Below are 20,138 nucleotides of genomic sequence, written 5' to 3' on the forward strand. Positions count from 1 at the left end.
AATGAATCTCCATGCATCTCCATGGGCTTATCAAGTTTCATTCAAAACAACTTTAAATGGTACACCCTTTAACCTTGTTTATGGTCTTGATGCCATACTGCCAATATAATTTCTATTGCCGACATTAAGGGTAGCTAAGGATCTTGAGTGGACTGGGCATGAATTGTCAGAAAGACTTAAAGATTTAGAAAATATAGATGAGCAAAGGCTAACTGCTGTAGCTCACATCTATGCATAAAAGCCAAAAAAAAAAACAGTTTTTTGATTCCCATCTCATAACTAAAATCTTCAAGAAAGGGGACTTAGTTTTAGTCTATTTCCTTAAGCAACACATTCCCAAGTTTAAGAGAAAGGGAAACGGACCTTTTATCATTGAATATGTATGTCCAAGTGGAGCAGTAAAATTTTCCACCCTAGATGGTGAACCAATGGCTAATTGGATTAGTGGATGTCGTTTAAACAAATGCAATTTTTTGCTAACCAATGAGTTGCTAGAAAGAATGCATGCAGCCAAGCAAAGGAGGATTAAACGGCAGCAGGTTATCGATGAAGCCCAAGGGGAAGCTCGGCTTCAAGTACTCACACGAAAATCTGCTCCTAGGAATCAACAGATATTGATTTCTATCAACACTCTAGAAATAGATGACCGACAATGGGATTTACCTAAAGATACAATTTCAACAGATGATAACTTGTTAGACGGAATGGACTTGCGCATCAAAGTACAGATCAACAATCATAGCACCAATGCTTTGGTCGACATAGGAGCTAGAGTAAACACAGTTAGCTATTCCACGTATAAGAAGGTAACAAGTCAAGCATTGACAACAGGAATAACAACAATCAAAGGATGCAACAAGAACCCAACCCCAACATTGGGAGTAGTCAACTTGAACATGATAGTACATGGATGTTCATATCCTCATTAGTTTTTATGCTTACCAGATGAACACATGAATGAGACAACGATTCTTGGAATTCCCTGGATGTGGACACACAAAGCAATACCATATTGGGATACAAATCAGGTCAAGCTATCACCTAAAGGTGGGCAACTCATTGTTCCAATTGCACCAAGCAAGGAGGAACGAAAAGGAAGCAATCAGAAGACCAAACCACGAAGTAATCAATCTTCTCGATCCTCTCGACAAGCAAAGGCTACAAGTAGCATGCAAGGATTCAGGCAAATTTGGGTACCAAAAGCACAGCTTAAGGATAAGCCGATTCAAATCTGGGTGCCCAAAACATCACCTATAAAACAAAAGAAGGTTCCAAGGGTCAATACATAGAAACGAGCATCTACGAGCAAGGAACCTAGCTTAAAATGGAATTGGCAGAAAAAGAAGCACTTATCTTCTCCACAATTGTAAAAATAATCAAGCAATGGAGAGTTATGTCTCAAAAGACTCCACCACACCATTCCATACCAAGCATACCAACCTACCAATGGCGAGAAAAAGCTCGACAACAGTCAAATGTGCTATCAACAGCTCGGGAAATCAATCTTGTAGCTTGTGTGCTCTCTGTTTGATTGTACCATCAGCATCCTGATGGTACAATCAAACAGAGAGCACACAAGCTACAAGATTTGCTCTTTGGAAGACAACATCAGAAAGCCTCGACATCAGAAATCTCTTGAGTTAATTACTCAAGACCCAGCTCTTGCACAACATAGTGTTTTTAATTGCATTGATATTCAAAGCATGGTAGAGCCAACCACGGCTATGCATAGACATGATTGTTCACCCATGCACACAGTCATCCTGGAGTACGCCATCTAGGAGGGGTGGAAGGACACTAAATAATTAAGGGCAATGTTTGAGGAGGGAGGAAAAAGTTCGATGTTAACGTATGATTTTTTGCAAAATTACCTAATAATGCCCTTAGATTTATCATCAAGCAAAAATTCACTGATAATATCTTCCCGATCAGTGTAAATAGTGTATATACTATAAAAAATTCATCAAATAATAGTCCTTTTTTGTTATTTTTCATCATTTTTCTTGATATTAAGACTTAGAAATACAAAAATCCAACAAAAAACAACAAAGCTATGTTTTTCAATGGATTTTCTTAATTATTGGATTTTCACTTTTCTTTTTTAGTGCATTTTGTTTTTTCCTTTGATTTTTTCAATAAACATGTCAAAAATTAATAATCAATAACAAAGGAGCTTAGATGAAAAAATGGAAGACACGGTGGTGATTAGAAAGACAAGGCAGACAAGCATAAAAATTGTCAATGAAATCGAAAGATGGAAGCGGGAAGCCTAAATTAGGCGGCCAGACCTATTTTTGCAAAATTATTGCAGAATGCTACAAAAATCCGATCGGAGAAATTTTTGAGTCTAACATAGATTTCACGGCCTAGTAGGACTAACAGGGGGAATCTGGGGAAAAATGGTTCGAGAAGTCCGGGTATAGTATCCCAAGTAGGCTAAAAGAACCTCATTTCCACTTGTCACCTTTGGAGAGAGAGCTTTTCGACCTCTTTCGTGCACACTTTCCGGAGTCTATAGCTGTCTGTTTTCAGTGTCGTCTCATACAAGACATGAGGGGTGAGTTATTTACTCATCAATGATCCATTTTGTACGGTCAGTAGCTAGTCTAAACCCCTAGAAAAAACACTAGAATCCGAGCAGCGCACGAAGACCTACGACCAAAAACTGACCATAGCAGCCTGTCAGCTCGACCAAATCAGATGCGATTTAAACTGTAGCATGCCCTAACATAATAGAACCTTTCTATATCATCAGTTGACCATTCGGTAGGGGTCGAGGGGGTCCCTAGTAGAAAAGCTAGGTTTTTTGCAGATGCCAGAATTTGGTTCTGAGTCCATAGACAGCTTGCCTACGAGGTTTATATACAATGTATATGATTGGATTCGTGAAGTCAATCAAGCAAATCCCTCAAAAAGCAAAAAACGGTTCAAAGGTTATAGAGTGTCAATTTCGACATCTAGGTCAAACTGACTCCAAATGAGCCAGAATTGGATGAGTTACTTCACGACTATGTTGCGAACAAGTCCAAAGCCTCACAAGTGACAAACCAAATGTTGATTTTGGTAGAAAAGTTAATAATCGTGATTATTTACTTTCTAGCCAAAATGGGACAATTTTGATATTTTGCCATCATACATCCAAAGTTCATGCTGTGTTAAGCCCACTAGCCAAGTTTGAACCAATTTGGAGCTCAAAATCTCAAATTTCCATTATCTACGTATTCAGAGACCTAAAGCCAAAATCTGGTACCATTTTCACCCTATGCATCCAAATGAGCCCATATTTCACTCAGAGCATGTATTTTGTATATACTTTAATCTTGTGATGCCAAGTTTGCAGATTGTTGAAAAAATTACTCAATTGTAAATAATCGCGATTATTTACTTTGGTTGCAAATTTTTCTTTGCCTTTACAATTTTGTTCCTTGCATGTTTTTATGCATTTAGGCTTGTTCAAAAATTGATTTGAAGCAAATTGGACCAAAATTGTTAGCATTTTAGACCAAAGGACACTTCAAAGAAAAGTCTGTCAAATCTGCTAACTTTGACACTCTATTCACTGAACAGGAGCCATGCAAGCAACAGAGAGAGCCAAGAAGAAGCTCAACCAGAAAGAAAAGTTGCAAGAACTACCAGCATACCAGTTGGACCCGGATTCTGTCAAAACCGCCAAGGAAACCTATCTCTCAAAGGAACATCTTGAGGAGCATCACACCACAATGTTCACTGGCGGATTCAAGAGCGAGGAGGGACATCAGGTAGAGTTGCAACTCCTACCAAAAGAAGTGTATGATGTCGCCGCAAAGCTCGAAACCAAAGATGCCAACCAACAGCTAGGAATCAGAGATTTTTACGAACAAGAGCCGTGCAGGGTGGACTTCCAAAAAGCTTACGAGCTTTTGTCCACGATCAAGGAAGATGGAACTGCTCAGATTTTTGACCTACAAGGGAACAAAGTTGAAGTGGTGATTACCAAGGAAACAATGGTAGAGGCACTCAGATTGCCCACAGAAGGAATGATAATGAGGGCAAGGGACACGAAGACAGCCGAAACTTTCACAAAAGAAACCACCGCGACCACCTTTGTAGACCTTATTCACAAACAGGTTGAAGAGCTAGCAAGGTTACACCACTAGCATTTCCACTTCTTGGCTAAGAGGCCACCAAGGTATACCACGCCCAACCATGCGGTTGCCACCACCTTCACACAAGTTCTCAAGTCAAACCAGACAACCGGTTGACCATGCACAATACATCTTGACCACCTTGAAAGGAATAAAGAAAGAAGGAAAGATCACATACCTAGTGCACCAGAGGTGTTGACAAGAATTGCATACCATGCCACCGGCATGGCCGACAACCTACCACTTGTCCCAAATCAAAACACTTGGATAGTGTCAGCTCAACCATCTCCTCAAGCTATAAGATCGGCCAAGAGATCCTACAAATATGATGAAGAATCGATTGAAAGCTCACCAGAAAGACACAACAGTGAGAGCTCGGATAATGAAGAAAAAAGAGCATGACGGGAGAAAATGAAGAGAAAAGCCATGGCAGCACATCAAGAAGAGCCCGTGAAAAAGCAATCCCGCTTTGAAAGAGAGAAACACGCATACCAATGCAGCCACCAAGCACAAGGAAAGGACCCAAAAAAATGGGTGCCTAGCGGGCTTAAGGGACCAAGAACTAAGCATCACACCAGGAAGCAGACTGAAGAACCCACTGAAGTATTGGAACGGATGTACCAAGAAGCAGAAGCTTTAAAGCTGAAAGAATCCGAAGAAGAGACAAAGAAGGCAACAGAGGCCGAAGAACAGTAAAAAAGAGTAGAGGAAACCACTGCTCAAGGAGAAGCACAACATGCCCAAGGTGATGTGTCTCCCCGCATTTCTTCTCCTGCCTTTGAACACCAAGATCAACCAATGCCAAGCCCACCACCATCACCGGCTGTTAAAGACACAAAAATTATCCAATGAAAGAAGCAGAAGTTGAACAAGAAAAAGTAGCTGAGAAGCTACAAAAGAATCTGAATAAGAAGAAGTAGCAGAAACATCACAACAAGCAGATGTTTCTACTCAAGAGAAGCAAAGAGAGAAAGAGCCAAAGACAGAAAAGACAGCCAGTGTTGCACCAGAAGAGGACTCTATAAAAGTGGAGCACACAAGAGAACAAGAGACCGAGGAAACACCCTCTATCTAAACACAGCAAGATAAGGCCGAGGTACAACTCTCTACCTCAGCACAGAAAGATCAGCAGCCACAAGGGCAACAATAGCAACCAACAGCCATGATGTAGCCAGAGGTAAAAGAATTTGAAAAAACATCAAGACAAATAACACAAAGCAAGGATTGGCAATCCAATGATGAAGTCATCTTGCAAGTGAACGAATATGCTAAGCAAACGCAGGAGATGACAAAAAGAATTTTCTCAACGGTACTTGGCTGTAGCACACTCGCCGAAGAGTTAGAGATGGTGATCGATGCACTCCAAGGAGAGTTAGACGACATACTTAATGTCATCATGATCTCCAGAGGGAAGTGTAGGAGTTAAGGGCGGAAGTTGAACAGCATCAGCTTGCAAGAGACAAGCAATAGAAAGAAATGGAAGAACTGGGTGAGCTGCTTACCAAACTGTCAGATGCATGCAAAGCCAAGGATGATCAACTGACAAAAGTGACAAATGAACTTCTAACTACCACTCTATTCAGCTCAAAAGATCTAGGTATAGTTAGATGTGGCCAACGCTTCTCTACAATACTCCGAACAAAGAATCAATGATGAGGCAATATTCTTGCGGCAAATACGAGAAAATCCAGCCGTCCTATTGATCAAGGGAACATACGAGGTCTACAAGGCGTTAGAAAAGAAAAATAAAGACCTCGAGCTGGAGATGAAATTAAAGAAATCTCAGCTCAGAGACTTGGCCTTGATGTGGGTCCAAAGAGAAGACGAGCTGCTAAAGGAGATAGCTGGACTCAAATGAGTCAACCAGCTACTCAGCCACTAAGACTCGCAGGGATTTTAATTACGTGATGACGCATTTTGTTAAATGTTAATTATTGTTGTTATTATCACTATTTTTTTCATCTTAATAACATATCTAATGTCATGACATATGAAAACCGGTAGAAAACGAAAAACCGGCGGGACAACCAACAATCCCGGTAGGCCCGGCGGGTTTAATATGAAACCCGGCGGGACAAGCAAGAATCCCGCCAGGCCTGTCGTGTACCCCCTTCATATTTGGCGGCTCTATATAACCCTTTTATAGACATCACATCACATCACCTCTTCCTCAAAATCTGGTCATCCTTTAAAATTTAGAAGAAAAACTACAGGTAAAAAAATGAAGTCTTTAAAAAAAATGAAAAGTTAATGTAACTCTGATCATGGATCATTAGTTCTTTTTTGGACTGAACTGATTCTTGAAAGGAGGTAGAAAGGTGAATCTTTGGGTTGGTATCTCTACATTTGGGATGGACTGATCTCATGTTTGGTTCACCATTATATTTGCTAAATTGATTGCTATATTGATTAGAACTTCTATCATGGGTCATTAGTTATTTTTTGGACTGAACTGATTCTTGAAAAGAGATAGAAAGGTGAATCTTTGGGTCGATATCTCTGCTTTTGGGATGGACTGATCACATGTTTGATTCACCGCTGTATTTGCTTGCTATTCCGATTAGAGCTCCAATCATGGGTCATTAGTTCTTTTCTGGACTGGACTGATTCATGAAAGGAGGTAGAAAGGTGAATCTTTGGGTCGATATCTCTACTTTTGGGATGGATTGATCACATGTTTGATTCACCGCTGTATTTGCTTGCTATTCGGATTAGAGCTCCAATCATGGGTCATTAGTTCTTTTTTGGGCTGGACTGATTCATGAAAGGAGATAGGAACGTGAATCTTTGGGTCGATATCTCTACTTTTGGGATGGACTGATCACATGTTTGATTCACCACTGTATTTTCTTGCTATTTCGATTAGAGCTCCAATCATGGGTCATTAGTTCTTTTTTGGACTGGACTGATTCATGAAAGGAGGTAGGAAGGTGAATCTTTGGGTCGATATCTCTACTTTTGGGATGGACTGATCACATATTTGATTCACCGTTGTATTTGCTTGCTCATGTTTGAGTAGATTGAGGTTTATTCCCTTCAGGCTTCACTACTACGCTTGCTCAAAAGCGCGCTTAGCCCTTTGATTATCATTATCCATATCCTGATTAAACACTATACTTCAGTTATGGCATACAAACTTAATGATAATCAATTTCTATAAGAGTAACCACCATTTTATGACAACCAATTGATATAAGAGTAACCACCATTTTACGACAACCAATTGATATAAGAATAACCACCATCTTACGACAATCAATTGATATAAGAGTAACCACCATTTTTTAAATCAATGAATGACAATCAGGGATTCCATGTGGCTTATTGCTTGAAACTTAAGAGAAAAAACAAAACTCATAGAAAATTTTCCCTTTCCCCAAGCATGGCATAGAGGAGATCCTTTATGGTGAGTTTCCTCCTCTTGGATTTTGACCAAGGTAGCCCTAGGAGGCTCATGGTGGTTGTTCTTTTGGGGACAAGCGCGGTACGCATGCCCTTGCTCACCACACTTGAAACAATGGTTATCCTTGAAATATCCCTCAAGATCTTCAGGAGAGAGTTTATTTTTGCCTTTGTAAACTCCCTTCTCTTTAGCTTTGTTGGAGTTGCCCTTAGGAGACTTTTGACATTGTCCCTCCCCTTAGGCTCATTGGAACCCTTGTTTTCCGTGGGCTTAGAATTTCTTTTAGCCCCCATTTGGAAATTGATTCGAGAGGCCACCATAATATGGTGTATAACTGCCGATATGGTGAGTGGCCTTTAGGAGTTGACATACTCCACCATTTCTTCAGTTAAGCCCGCACAAAATTGTTGCTTTTGCTCTCCAAAATCCAAATTTTTGAAAACAGTGGCTTTGAGTTGTAGGTCCCAAAACTTGTCTACATATTTGTGAATGGAGTTATAGGGAGAGAGCTTCAAGCTTCGCCATTCGGTGAGTACTTTGTCTTTGCCATCAATGGCCAAAAACTGCTTCATAACGGAAGCTCTTAAAGCTTTCCATGTTCGTGGAGCTTCACCATTGGCTTGTAGGCTAGACCAACATTGTTTCGCAGAATTTTGAAAGTGCATGGCTACATGGCGTAGCTTAGAGGACTCCGTGAAGCCCTCATCTCCAAATGTCGCATCGAACTATTGGATAAAGGACAAGACTTTGTCCGTAGCACCAAAAGTTCCATCGTAGGTAAGGAAAGAGATTCTCTTCCCTCACTCTTTGAATTTCTTGATCTTGGATGACCTCTTCCACGCAGAATAGGATTTCCTATGGCCTCTTCTTTTTTATGGTTCAAAGGTTGCACCATCATTTTCTTCAGAAGGTGAAGAATTTGAAGAAGATGGAGAAGAGGGTGACCTCTTTCTCGCCTTTTTCTTGCCTTGATCTTCTTTGTCTTCACTATCACTTTCATAAGAGGAAGAGGATGATGAAGATGGAGAAGAGGGTGTCCTCTTTCTCAACCTTTTCTTCTCTTGCTTTTTGTCACCCCTCTTTGTAGTATGGTGTGGAGAAGTATGCGATGGTCTTCTTCATTTTGCAAGTGAAGGAGAGCGTTTAGCCCGCCGTCTTCGTGGAGCCATCTCTACAGAGGTGGCAGGAGACTCACTTCTTTCTTGTTAGTTTGGTGGAGGCTCTTGAATTCTCCTTTGAGAAGGAGATGCGTCATCAAGGAGCAAATTTCTGAGCCCTTCATATGGATCTTCTTCTTCTTCCCGAATCAGAGAGAGACCTCTTTTAAAAGTCTCACAAGGAGGCTTCGTAGGTATTCTCTCATCATAATGGGGAGCCTGGAGAATCCCATGAGCACGAATCTACCATTGCACTTCACTTTGGAGGGACGGATTGCCCATGTCTTGTTGAAGCCTAGAAACAAGATAGTTAAGAAGCATCGAGGCATCATTAGTAGCCTGCTCATTAGCAACATCAAAGTTCTCAACATTAATTTCACTCTCTTTACTACTGTCAGCCATTCTAACAAGTTTTAGGTGTAAAGTTTTTAGGTGTACTTTGGCACTTCAAGCCCTAGTTGGTACTCCTCTTTACCCCTTTAGAAAAAACACTCAAGCTATTGTACCCATGGCTCAAATAACATTAATTGCAAGGAATAGAAGAGAGGTCATTCAACACCAAAACAGCGGCGTCTCTTGTCAAGCTTCTAATAGCTCAATAGTGGTCAAGCCCCGTAGGACTCCACTATTAAGACCATAGCTCTCGATGGTGATGCCCCGTTAACTGCACAAAGGCATGCGCACTGCAAGGCTGAAAAATCCCTATTCTACTTACTCACATGCAATTAATAATACCAACCATTTATAGCTAGCTTGAGGACCTCCTTTCTTGAGCAAGAAAAGAGAAACCTTGTGCTCTAATATCAATGTAACATTAATGGCCGAGTAACTTGTGTGTAGCAGAAAATAGCATGAACATAGTGAGCATTTCATTAGAATAGCTTTCTAATGAGAATAACAAGAGTGCTTGGGTGGAGATAGCAACAAAAAGTATAACACCTAGTTAGATAGCATGAACAATACTTCAAAAGAGAGAGAAATTAAGAAATTGACAACAATTGAGGACCAGATTTGCATGGAGCCGGTCCCCCCTCCAAAAGACTTTGTATTATGGTTTCTCCCATCAAGAGAGACATTTTACAATACAATTGTTTGTGTTTCTTCAATACTAGCTAGTGCTATGAATATGGAAACTTCAAGCACTAAGCACAATACTTATTAAACACAACATCAATTCCCTCACGGTCTCACACCCAAAACCTCACACACCTTTGAAGATGGTGAGAGCTAGCGGGGTATGAGAGTAGATTGAGAGGAAGAAGGAGTATTCTTATGAGAAAGATATACATCTCCTCACATAATCACTCATACTAGCATAGCTTAGCTTAGTAATTAGCATGGTAGAGGAGACGAGCATGCATTGAATCTTGGCTCTTGGTTGGATTTGCATCACAAAGCCAAGAGTTGTTGGTGTAGGCCTCCCTTCTCACAAGCTTGGAGTAGGTGGTAAGCTTTCCATTAAAGTTTGAGAAGGAGAGAGAGAGTCTTCTTGCTTCACACATAGATTGTGTGAGTGTGTAAGTCAATAATGCCTTGAGAAAATCATTCCCCTCTCTCTCTTGGTCGACCCCTCTTTCTATTTGCTCATCCTGACACCTCATTGGACCTCTCCGGGCCTAGCCAATAAAAATTAAGCAGCATAAGTGATAGTCTTTTGACATGTATCCCGACCCCTTCCCCTTTTGTGAGAGATTTATGTAATTAATTAATTCAACCAAACTCTCATTGGACCCTTTGCCTCCTGGCCAATAGGAATCAGGCAAGCCATTGGGCTGTTGAATGCTCATTGGACCCCTTGGGTGACTGTCCAATAATCTTCTAGAGAGCTTAATTCTTATTGGTTATTTTTTTAAGTGTTTTTAAATTAATTAGACTAGATCTACTCTAGCCTAATTCTCATTGGTCCACCTCCAAGGCCATCCAATAGGAATTGAGTACACCTTGTGGGCATTTGGGCTAGAGAGCTGACATGTGTCCCTCATTCCCTTTGTGTAAAGGGAGCTTGTGTGTGTGTGAGTTTGTCTCTCATCTCCTACTTCTAGGGCTCGCCCCCTCCTATGTGGGGATGGTTGAAGACTTTTGGGACACACAAATCATCCAATTTCCCTAGGCTTTTGACCTTTGGACACAACCTTTGAATTTTGGGACCTTAGCATTTTGGAAGTCTTAATGGGCTGAAACTAGGGTCTTTTGAGCCCATTTTTGCACATAGATCTTTTACAGATGTCCCCCCATTTGGATCCCTATTTCCCTCCTTTGGATCCCTACTGTGGCCGGTCTGCTAACTTAACCAATATTCTAGCTTTTTCTCCCCTGGAACTTACCCATATTAAATGACCAGTTTAACATGAGAAAATCATTTAGGAGAATTAGATATTGATTATTATGACATATTATGACAATTACAATGGTTAGCACTGCTAAACCGGTCCAACAATGTCCCTACCCAATGAACCCTAAGTATGCAAAGATAATTAAAGAAGAGCTTGACAAGATTATCAAATGTGGATTCATATCCTCTATTGAGAACTCTGAATGGGTGTCCCGAATCGTCATTGTGCCAAAAAAGAACAGGAAGCTCCAAGTGTGTGTGGACCTTAAAAAAGTTAATGCAGCCACTAGGAGAGATCACTATCCATTGCCATATTCAAAACATGTGCTTGAACGAGTAGCAGGTAAGGCGGCTTATAGTTTTCTAGATAGGTACTTGGGCTACAATCAAATCACAATTTCACTAGAGGACCAATCTAAAACTACCTTCATAATTGAATTTGGTGTATTTGAATTTTGAATGATGGCTTTTGGCTTCACCAATGTCCCTGCTACATTCCAAAGATTAATTAACACTGCCTTCAAGGAGTATCTAAGGGAGTTTGTTGAGGCCTTCTTAGATTACTTGTGTATTCATTCCTCTTGGGAGGAGAATCTTGCTTGTTTAAGAAAGGTATTTGAAAAATGTAGATTACATCGCATCTCATTGAACACCTTCAAATGAAAATTTTGGGATGAACATGTAGTGATTTTAGGGCATATAGTGTCCAAAAATGGGATTTCTATAGATGAGAGAAAAATTAGAGTCATTCTAGAATTTACCCCACCAACGAACTATACGGAAGTGCAAAGATTCATGGGACAAGTTGGTTATTATCGACAATTTATATTATTCTTTGCTGATATAGCTCGTCCCTTGTACAAGATTCTTATTGAGTTTATATGGACCGAAGAATGTGACCAGGCCTATGAGTTATTAAAGAAGGCTCTCGCGAGTGCCCCAATCCTACGGATTCCAAAATGCAATATAATATTTCATGTGCATATCAATGCATCAAACTTTGTTATTGGTTGTGTTTTAACTCAACTAGGAGAGCATAACCTAGACTACACCATTAGCTTTGTTAGTCGCCAGCTAAACGATGTTGAGTTGAACTACACCACTATAGAGCGAGAGGGGTTGGGTATGATTTATGCAGTGAAAAAGTTTTGATATTATGCTCTTGCCACCAAGTTTGTCTTTTATGTAGATCACCAAGCGCTACTATACTTGGTAAATGAACCCTGCTCTACAAGAAGAATTACACGTTGGTTATTAATTCTTCTTGAGTTTGACTTCACTATTGTTGTGAGACCTGGAAAAAAACATGTCATGGATGATCATTTGTCTTGCATACCCAATAGGGAAGCCCCTACATGATGATTTACCTCATACTTACCTATTCATGGTTGAAACAATGCTTGAATGGAGTGAGATAATTGTTAACTTTTCAGTTAATGGTTTTTCACCTAAGGATCTTTGTAAAGATTTAGCTCGAAAGCTAATCAAATAGTGTGAAACATATTTCCTAATGGCTAGAACTCTCTACAAGAGAGGTAAATATGACATACTTAGACATTGTGCCCGTGAACATAAATACCTGTACATTTTGCAAGAAGCACATGTGGGCATAGTTGGCGGTCATTTTTTAGGAGAATTGATTGCTAAAAAGGTGTTGCAATCAGGCTATTGGTGACCCACTTTGTTTATGAATGCATCACTTTTTTTTTGTGAAAGGGAGTGATGAATTCCAATGGTACACGAGACCACAGCAGAAGGATAAGATGCCCCGCATCCCATCAAAGTAACTCAACCATTTGAAAAGTGGGGCTTAGACTTTGTAGGTCCAATTAGTCCAGCTTCCTATAACACGCAATCACGATACATCATACTAGCCATGTATTATGTAAGAAAATGGGCTGAAGCTAGGGCTACACGCAAGGCTGACGTAAAGACAACAGCTAAGTTTCTCTTTGAGAACATTATTACACGCTTTGGATGCCTCTTGTAAGTGACAATGGCACTCATTCATAAATGACACGATCAAAGAGCTTAGAATGAACTTTATTATATCCCACCACAAGTCTATACCTTATTACCTCCAAGCAAATGGACAAGCCGAGAGTACAAACAAAACTCTCATCTTTGTTTTGACCAAGACCATTGAGGCACATTGCAATGACTCTGATCTAAGCTTATGTTAGCTTTATGGGCCTATCAAACTATGTATAAAATATCTATCAATTTTACTCCATTTAAAAGGTTATATGGCCAAGAAGCAGCGACGCCTTGAGAATTTATCATCCCTAGTCTTTATGTGGCTAGTCAAGAAGGCAGGGATGGTAATCCTTTGGTCAAGTGATTGTATATTCTTGAGCATCTAGAGGAAGAAAGGTAATTGGCTGTGTACAATGACCTAGTGGAGAAAGATAGTAGGAAAATTGTGTTCTTGTCTGTCACCTATAGACCCATGTGAGTCGGATCATGTAACTAAAGATCACGGAAGGAAAAGATCATGGAATACTACACACGTGTTCCAGAGCTAGTTTGGGTACCAAAGCGAGAATGATTTGTATCACTTAGCTCATGAATGGGTAAGTCAAATGAAGCTTCATGTAGTTCATCCAAAAAAATACAAACTCTTACACAACCTCCACGTACCATTGTAAATATCCAAAAAACAAGAAAGAAATTGCACCTCCCATTGTAAGTTCACAACCTAAAGAAACATTGCAAGTAAGGTCATGGGAGAGTACCTTACCACCCTTGCAACTTGATGAAGCACTTAGGGTGGTGGAAAATTGTTGGTCAAAGTCTTCACCCATTGGAACAATTAGTTTTAAAGGGTGATGATAACTTTTCAAAGAGTAATATCTACCAGAGGAAGGGGGGAGTCCTCACTAGCGTCTGTATTTTGGATTCCTATCCTCTTAATTTTCCCTCCTGACATCTCAACTCTCCAATTAAGGGATTGTATATACATACCCTTATACTTATACTAACAAAAATACAAACAAAAAAATCAACAAAAGAAAAAGAAAAAAGAAAAATAGTAAAAGAGCAAGACTGACTAGCAACAAGAGTGCACCCTATCATATCCAACACATAGCCCAAATTCACCATATCACATAAAAAACACAAAAAACAAACCTTATGTTCTAGAGACCTAATGAAAGGGCCGTGGTAATGCGTGTGCTAGTCTCCACCGAGCTGTGCTATCTTATAGCCTCCCCCTAGCGTACACTAAATTATCTCCCCGATATTGTGGGCCTTTCAAAATCCTCAAGCGAGTAGGTGATCGTGCCTACAAATTACTGTTACCTACACATTCTCATATTCATCCGGTGTTTCATGTAAGCCGTTTACATAAGCGGTTACATGGGGACAACAATGTCATTGACCAACATATTTTGGTTAATTTCATTGAACATCCTAACTTACCGCATGAACCTGAATGTGTTCTCGATTATCATGAGTTATGTACATGTCATCATGTACGTCAAGAAGCCTTAATCAAGTGGAAAGATCGACCTGAGGAAGGTGCCACTTGGGAAAACACATTAGTGTTCTTACACTGTCCAGCCGTGCCGGTGGCCTTGCCCGTAGGACCCATGTCCTTACATTACTCCCCCCCCCTTGGAAAATCATTTTCGTCCTTGAAAACAAACGTAGGAAAACATTTCTTAAGTGCAAAGGCATTCTCCCATGTAGAACCTTCTTCAACTCTATCTCTAGCCATTTTACCAACACCTATCATATGACATGATGCTTGGTGAGAAGCTCATGAGAATCCAAAATCTTTTAGGAATCATGAGGGATGCTTGGCAGTTTGATAAGTTCAACTAACACACCTGTGTCAATGAAATTATCATTCTATCCTAGCTGTTTTCGTAAACGGCTAACATGAAAAACATGATAAACTTATGAGTGCTCTGGAAGAGCTAACTTATAGGCCACTTGACCTATATGTTTCAGTATGGTAAATGGTCCACAATAGCGTGATGAAAGTTTAGCAACCTTTCCTATCTTCCAAATTTCTGAATGCTCTAGAACCTTGAGGAAAACCTTGTCTCCTTCTTCAAAAATAGCAAGACGACAATGCTTATCTGCGTACTTCTTATATCAATCTTGAGCTTGCTTAGCATTCTGTCTAGCAACTCAAAGCATGTCAAAATGGTCTTGAGAAAATCCTTTGCTTGTTGTATCTTCTCCTTAGCCAACCCCACCATAACGGGTGATCTAGGTTGAAATCCATATAAAAGCATAAATGGACTAAACCCTGTAGTCACATGCTTTGAGCTATTATAAGCAAATTCCAATATAGGTAAGTAGTCTTCCCAATTGGTTTGCTTCTTGCTAATGTATGCTCGTAGCATATCCTCTAGCACTTGATTAATTCTTTCGGTTTGACCATATGTTTCTGGATGATCAGTCATACTTAGATTAAGTTTAGTTTCCAACTTTTGAAACACAGCTCTCCAGAAGTGATCATCGAACTTTCGATCTCTATCATTAATGATACTAGCTGGAAGACCGTAGAGTCTATATATATGCTCTACAAATAGACGTGCTAATTCCAGTGTCTTAACCGTGGTCTTACTAGGAATGAATCGATCCATATTTGTGAGACGGTCTACAATTACCCATATGGCATCATGGCCAGGATTTGTAGTAGGTAGTCCTACTACAAAATCCATATAGATACTCTCCCACTTACCTTGTATCATAAAATATAATATCTAACCAACCCAAATGATTTTCTCATATTAAATTGATCACTTAATGTGGGAGAATAAACGGGAACAAGTGTTAAGATATAGATATGTGCTTATAGATCTATCTCAATACGGGGCCAATGGTAAAGGGGCCCAAAAGGGAGATGGTCTATCAAAGAGCAAGGCTAACCAATGGAGCATAAGACCTTAGGGTTAGCTTCATTGACGACCTCCAATAAATGTGTGTAAAAGTCCCTTGACCTTAGGTAAGCTACGGCTGAGCTTGAGGTGGGAACCCGGCCCAAGCTCGAGGTGCTTGTCGTGCTTGAGGTGTTTGTCATGCTTGAGGTGCTTGATTAAGATGCTTGAGGTGCTTGAATGGATCTTTGCTTGAGGTGCTTGACTTGCTGCATGATTAAGGTACTTGAGGTGCCTTGAGAAGCTTACCTGAGATGCTTGTGGGAACAAACCCTAGTTCAAGTGCTTTGTCATGCTTGGTGAGTAAGGTGCTTGATCACCTAAAGTCAAAAGCATTCCTACAAGAGGGGGGGCGAGCCCTTTTCCTAGGGGCTAGAGAGAGAACACCCACTCACACACACACAAGGGAAGCCCCAACTTGAAGAGGCAGCAAGGACACATGTCAGGTCCCTACCCATGTTACCTTCATGTGTTGCTTGAAGCCTATTGGCTAGGATTCAAAGGGTCCAATGATAAATTACTTGAATTATCTAATTGATTTTGCATTTATCAAGTCCTCTCTCTCAAAGGGGAAAAGGGGACACTTGTCCCAAGGATACCCATGTTGCTTGTAATGGCTCTTGCTTGTGATTGGCTAGGCCTGGGAGGGTCCAATGAGCTTCAAGCATGAGCTACAAGGGGGGGTCGACCCAAGCTAGCTAGGGGCTTGCTTGAGGGGTATAATCACCCACACACACTCACAAGCACTCTCATTGTGTACTATGCAAAGTGCAAGAGCTCCCTCTCCTTCTCCAAGCAAGTAGAGGTTGAGAGCCTACACCAACACTCCTGGCTATGGAGTGCAAATCCAACCAAGAGCCATGATTCAATGCTTAAGCTTTCCATCTCCTTCTTCTTCATTACTATGCTATTATGTATGCTAGCAACAAGAGTATGATAAGTGAGGAACTAATTCTTTCTCCTACGAAATGTTTCTTCTTCCTCTTCCCTACCCTCATTCCCTGCTAGCTCTCCCCACCTTCGAAGGTGTTTGAGGTCTTGGGACTGAGGCTTGGGATAGTTAAAGCTTTCTTCAAGTTCATGTTATGCTATGATTGTGATGCATGAAGCTTTCCATATTCATTGCATCACCTAGGTCACAAGGAACACAAAGAATGTATTGTAACAAGTCTCTCTTAATGGGAGAAATCATAATACAAATGCCTATTGGAGGGGGGACCGGCTCCACATAAATCCGGTCCTCAACTATTGTCATGTTCTCTAAACTCTCTCTCTTGCAAAAGTATTGTCTATGCCAAGTTAACTAATTGTTATGATTATGTTGCTATCTTCAATTATGTCAATCCGCTATGCTCACAAAATCATTTCTTGAAAGTACTCTCATTAAATTCCGCTACTCTCACATATTAAGGAAAATTCCATTACATTGGTATCAGAGCATTTGGTTTCTCTTTTCTTGCTTAAGAAGAGAGGTCCTTAAGTAGCCTATAAATGGTTGATGTTGTTAATTATAATAGAGTAAGTGGAACTGGGATCTAATATCGATTTTGTTAAGCCCACTATGTGGGGGATGGTGCACACCTCCGGAGCTTTGGACTTAATAATGGAGTATTTTTAGACTTGCCTACGGCTTTACCATTATTGAGCCACGAGATGTCCAAAAGGAGCTAGCCCTTGGCAACTCTGCTATGTTAGACCTTCTCCTCTACTCTCTATAATTAACCACTTTGAGCCGTGGGTGTAGATACTTAAGAGCCAATTTTCAAAGGCTAAGAGGAGTGGCAACTAAGTTTTTGAATTGCCAAAGCATACACTAAGTACATACATAAAATTTTGTTAACATGGCTGACAATAATCAAGAGAGTAGAATGAACATTGATAGCTTTGATTTTGCACATGAAGGTGCTAATGATGATGCTCCCATGTTTGTGAATTATCTTGTGACTAGGTTGCAACAAGCTATGGGCAACCCTACTTTGCAAGCCGAAGTTACTCAACAACTTCATGCCTATGGAATTTCCCTTCCTCTCCAAGAGGAGAGAGAGCTTAGGAGGCCTCTTGAAGAGACCCCCAAAAGAAGACTCTCTCCCATTCGAGAGGAGGAATCCAAAGAGAAAGAAAGCAATGAAAGTCTAAGTTCTTCTGAAGATGTGGCTCCACGAAGAAGGCGGTCTAGACAATCGCCTACTCCTCCCAAGAGGAAAAGAGCAACCCATAGTCCTTCTCCTCATCACTCTGAAAGGCAAGAGAGGAAACAAAGGAAGAAAAGGGCTAGGAAGAGGTCACCCTTTTCTCCTTCTTCTTCACGTTCCTCCTCTTCCGATGAAATTTATGGCTATTCTCCTAGAGAATACAAGAGGGGAGGACATCGCAAATCATTTCCTGCATGGCGAAGGTCACAAAAGCTAAAGAAGTTCAAGGAGGGAGGAAAGAGTATCTCTTTTCTCACCTACGATGGCACCTTTGGTGCTACTGACAAAGTGTTGGCCATCATCCAGCAATTTGATGCGGCCTTTGGGGACGAGGGCTTCACAGAGTCCTCCAAGCTACGTCATGTAGCTATGCACTTCCAAAAATCAGCTCGTCAATGGTGGGCTAGCCTTCGTGGCAATGGAGAAGCCCCAAAGACATGGAAAACTCTACGAGTTTCCATCATGAAGCAATTTCTGCCAAGCGATACTAAAGATAAAGTTCTTATCGAATGGCGCGGCTTGAAGCTTCTCTCTCATGAGTCTATCAACAAGTATGTAGACAAGTTTTGGGATTTACATCTCAAAGCTACTGTCTTTCAAAAGATAGACTTTGCCGAGCAAAGACAGCAATTCTGTGCGGGATTACCTGAAGAGATGGCCGAATATATCAACTCTCAATGGCCCGGTACTATTACCGAAGTAATCCACCACACCATGGTTGCTTCACGCATCAATTTCCATCAAGGGGCTAGACGTAATGTCAAGCCCATGGAAAACAAAGATAAAAATGATGCAAAGGGGAAATCCAATGCTCAAAATAATTCCCAAGGAACTTCCAACAACAACAACAATCGGTCCAAGGAGAAGGGAGTTTACAAAGGTAAAAAAAAACTCTCTCCTGAAGAGCTTGAAGCTTTTCGCAAGGACCATAAGTGTTTCAAGTGTGGAGAGCAAGGACATGGCTATCGTTCTTGCCCCAAGAAGAATACTCGCAATGCGACTCCTAGAGCTTCCACCATCGAAGCTCCAAACGAGGATGCTCATTGCAAAGTATCATCACTCTCCTATGCTTGGGGAAAGTTAAAAGAGCATGATGTCTTCATCTTGTTTGACCCTGGCTCTACTCTTAACTTCATATCAGTAGAGTTGGCCACCAAGTTGGGCATTCAAGGTTTTGAGATGGGAGATATAGTAGTCGCTGATGCAGCTTTCAAGGGACAACAAGCCTCCATTACTCCCTTGATTGGGAAGTTGAGGCTTCATGTCCAAAGCTATGTCGACAAAGAAGACTTCTTCATCTCTCCTCTCCAACATCAGGATGTTATCCTAGGGGCACCATGGTTTGATCGCATGGCTGCCAACATGAAGTTCCCTGAAAGGAGAATTTACTTCACTTACAGGGAAAAGAACATGTATATAGATGCTAGTGAGCGTGGTCGCACTATTCCACTTGTAAATCCTCTTTCTTTTGATAAATCAATGAAGAGCACAGTTTCTGCGTACATGATTTATGTCAAAGAGTCTCTAAAAGCTAATAATGTTTCATCAAATGAAAATGATAGGAATCAAGAAGAGTTAGACTTGTCTACTTTTCTAAAAGAATTCCAAGATGTGTTCATCGATGATATCCCTATGGACCTACCTCCAAAACGAGGGGATGATGACCATCGTATTGAGCTCCTTCCAGGAAGCTCACTGCCTAACAAACCTCCTTATCGAGTCTCACAAGCTCAACAAGAGGAGATTATGGGGCAAGTACAGGAATTGGTAGACAAAGGGATGGTGAGGCCTATTTCCTCTCCCTTTTGTTCTCCAATCCTTTTAGTGCAAAAGAAAGATGGTACATACCGTATGTGTGTGGACTATCGAGCACTAAACCATATCACTATCAAAAATAGATTTCCCGTGCCTCGGGTAGAAGATCTGTTTGATAAGCTACAAGGCTCTACCTACTTCAGTAGGATTGACCTTAAGAGTGGATATCATCAAATAAGGATAGTGGATGAAGATATCCTAAAGACCACGTTTCGCACAACAT

At 40.7% G+C, this 20,138-nt stretch overlaps 1 pseudogene; it reads right to left on the minus strand.

Moving 5' to 3' along the window:
• Positions 1-4,686: 4,686 nt before the first annotated feature.
• LOC147454504 (uncharacterized) lies at positions 4,687-9,086 on the minus strand (annotated as a pseudogene).
• Positions 9,087-20,138: the final 11,052 nt, after the last annotated feature.

Source organism: Adiantum capillus-veneris, chromosome 7 (assembly GCF_014529385.1).
Source record: "Adiantum capillus-veneris isolate H3 chromosome 7, ASM1452938v2, whole genome shotgun sequence".
Taxonomy (NCBI): domain Eukaryota; kingdom Viridiplantae; phylum Streptophyta; class Polypodiopsida; order Polypodiales; family Pteridaceae; genus Adiantum; species Adiantum capillus-veneris.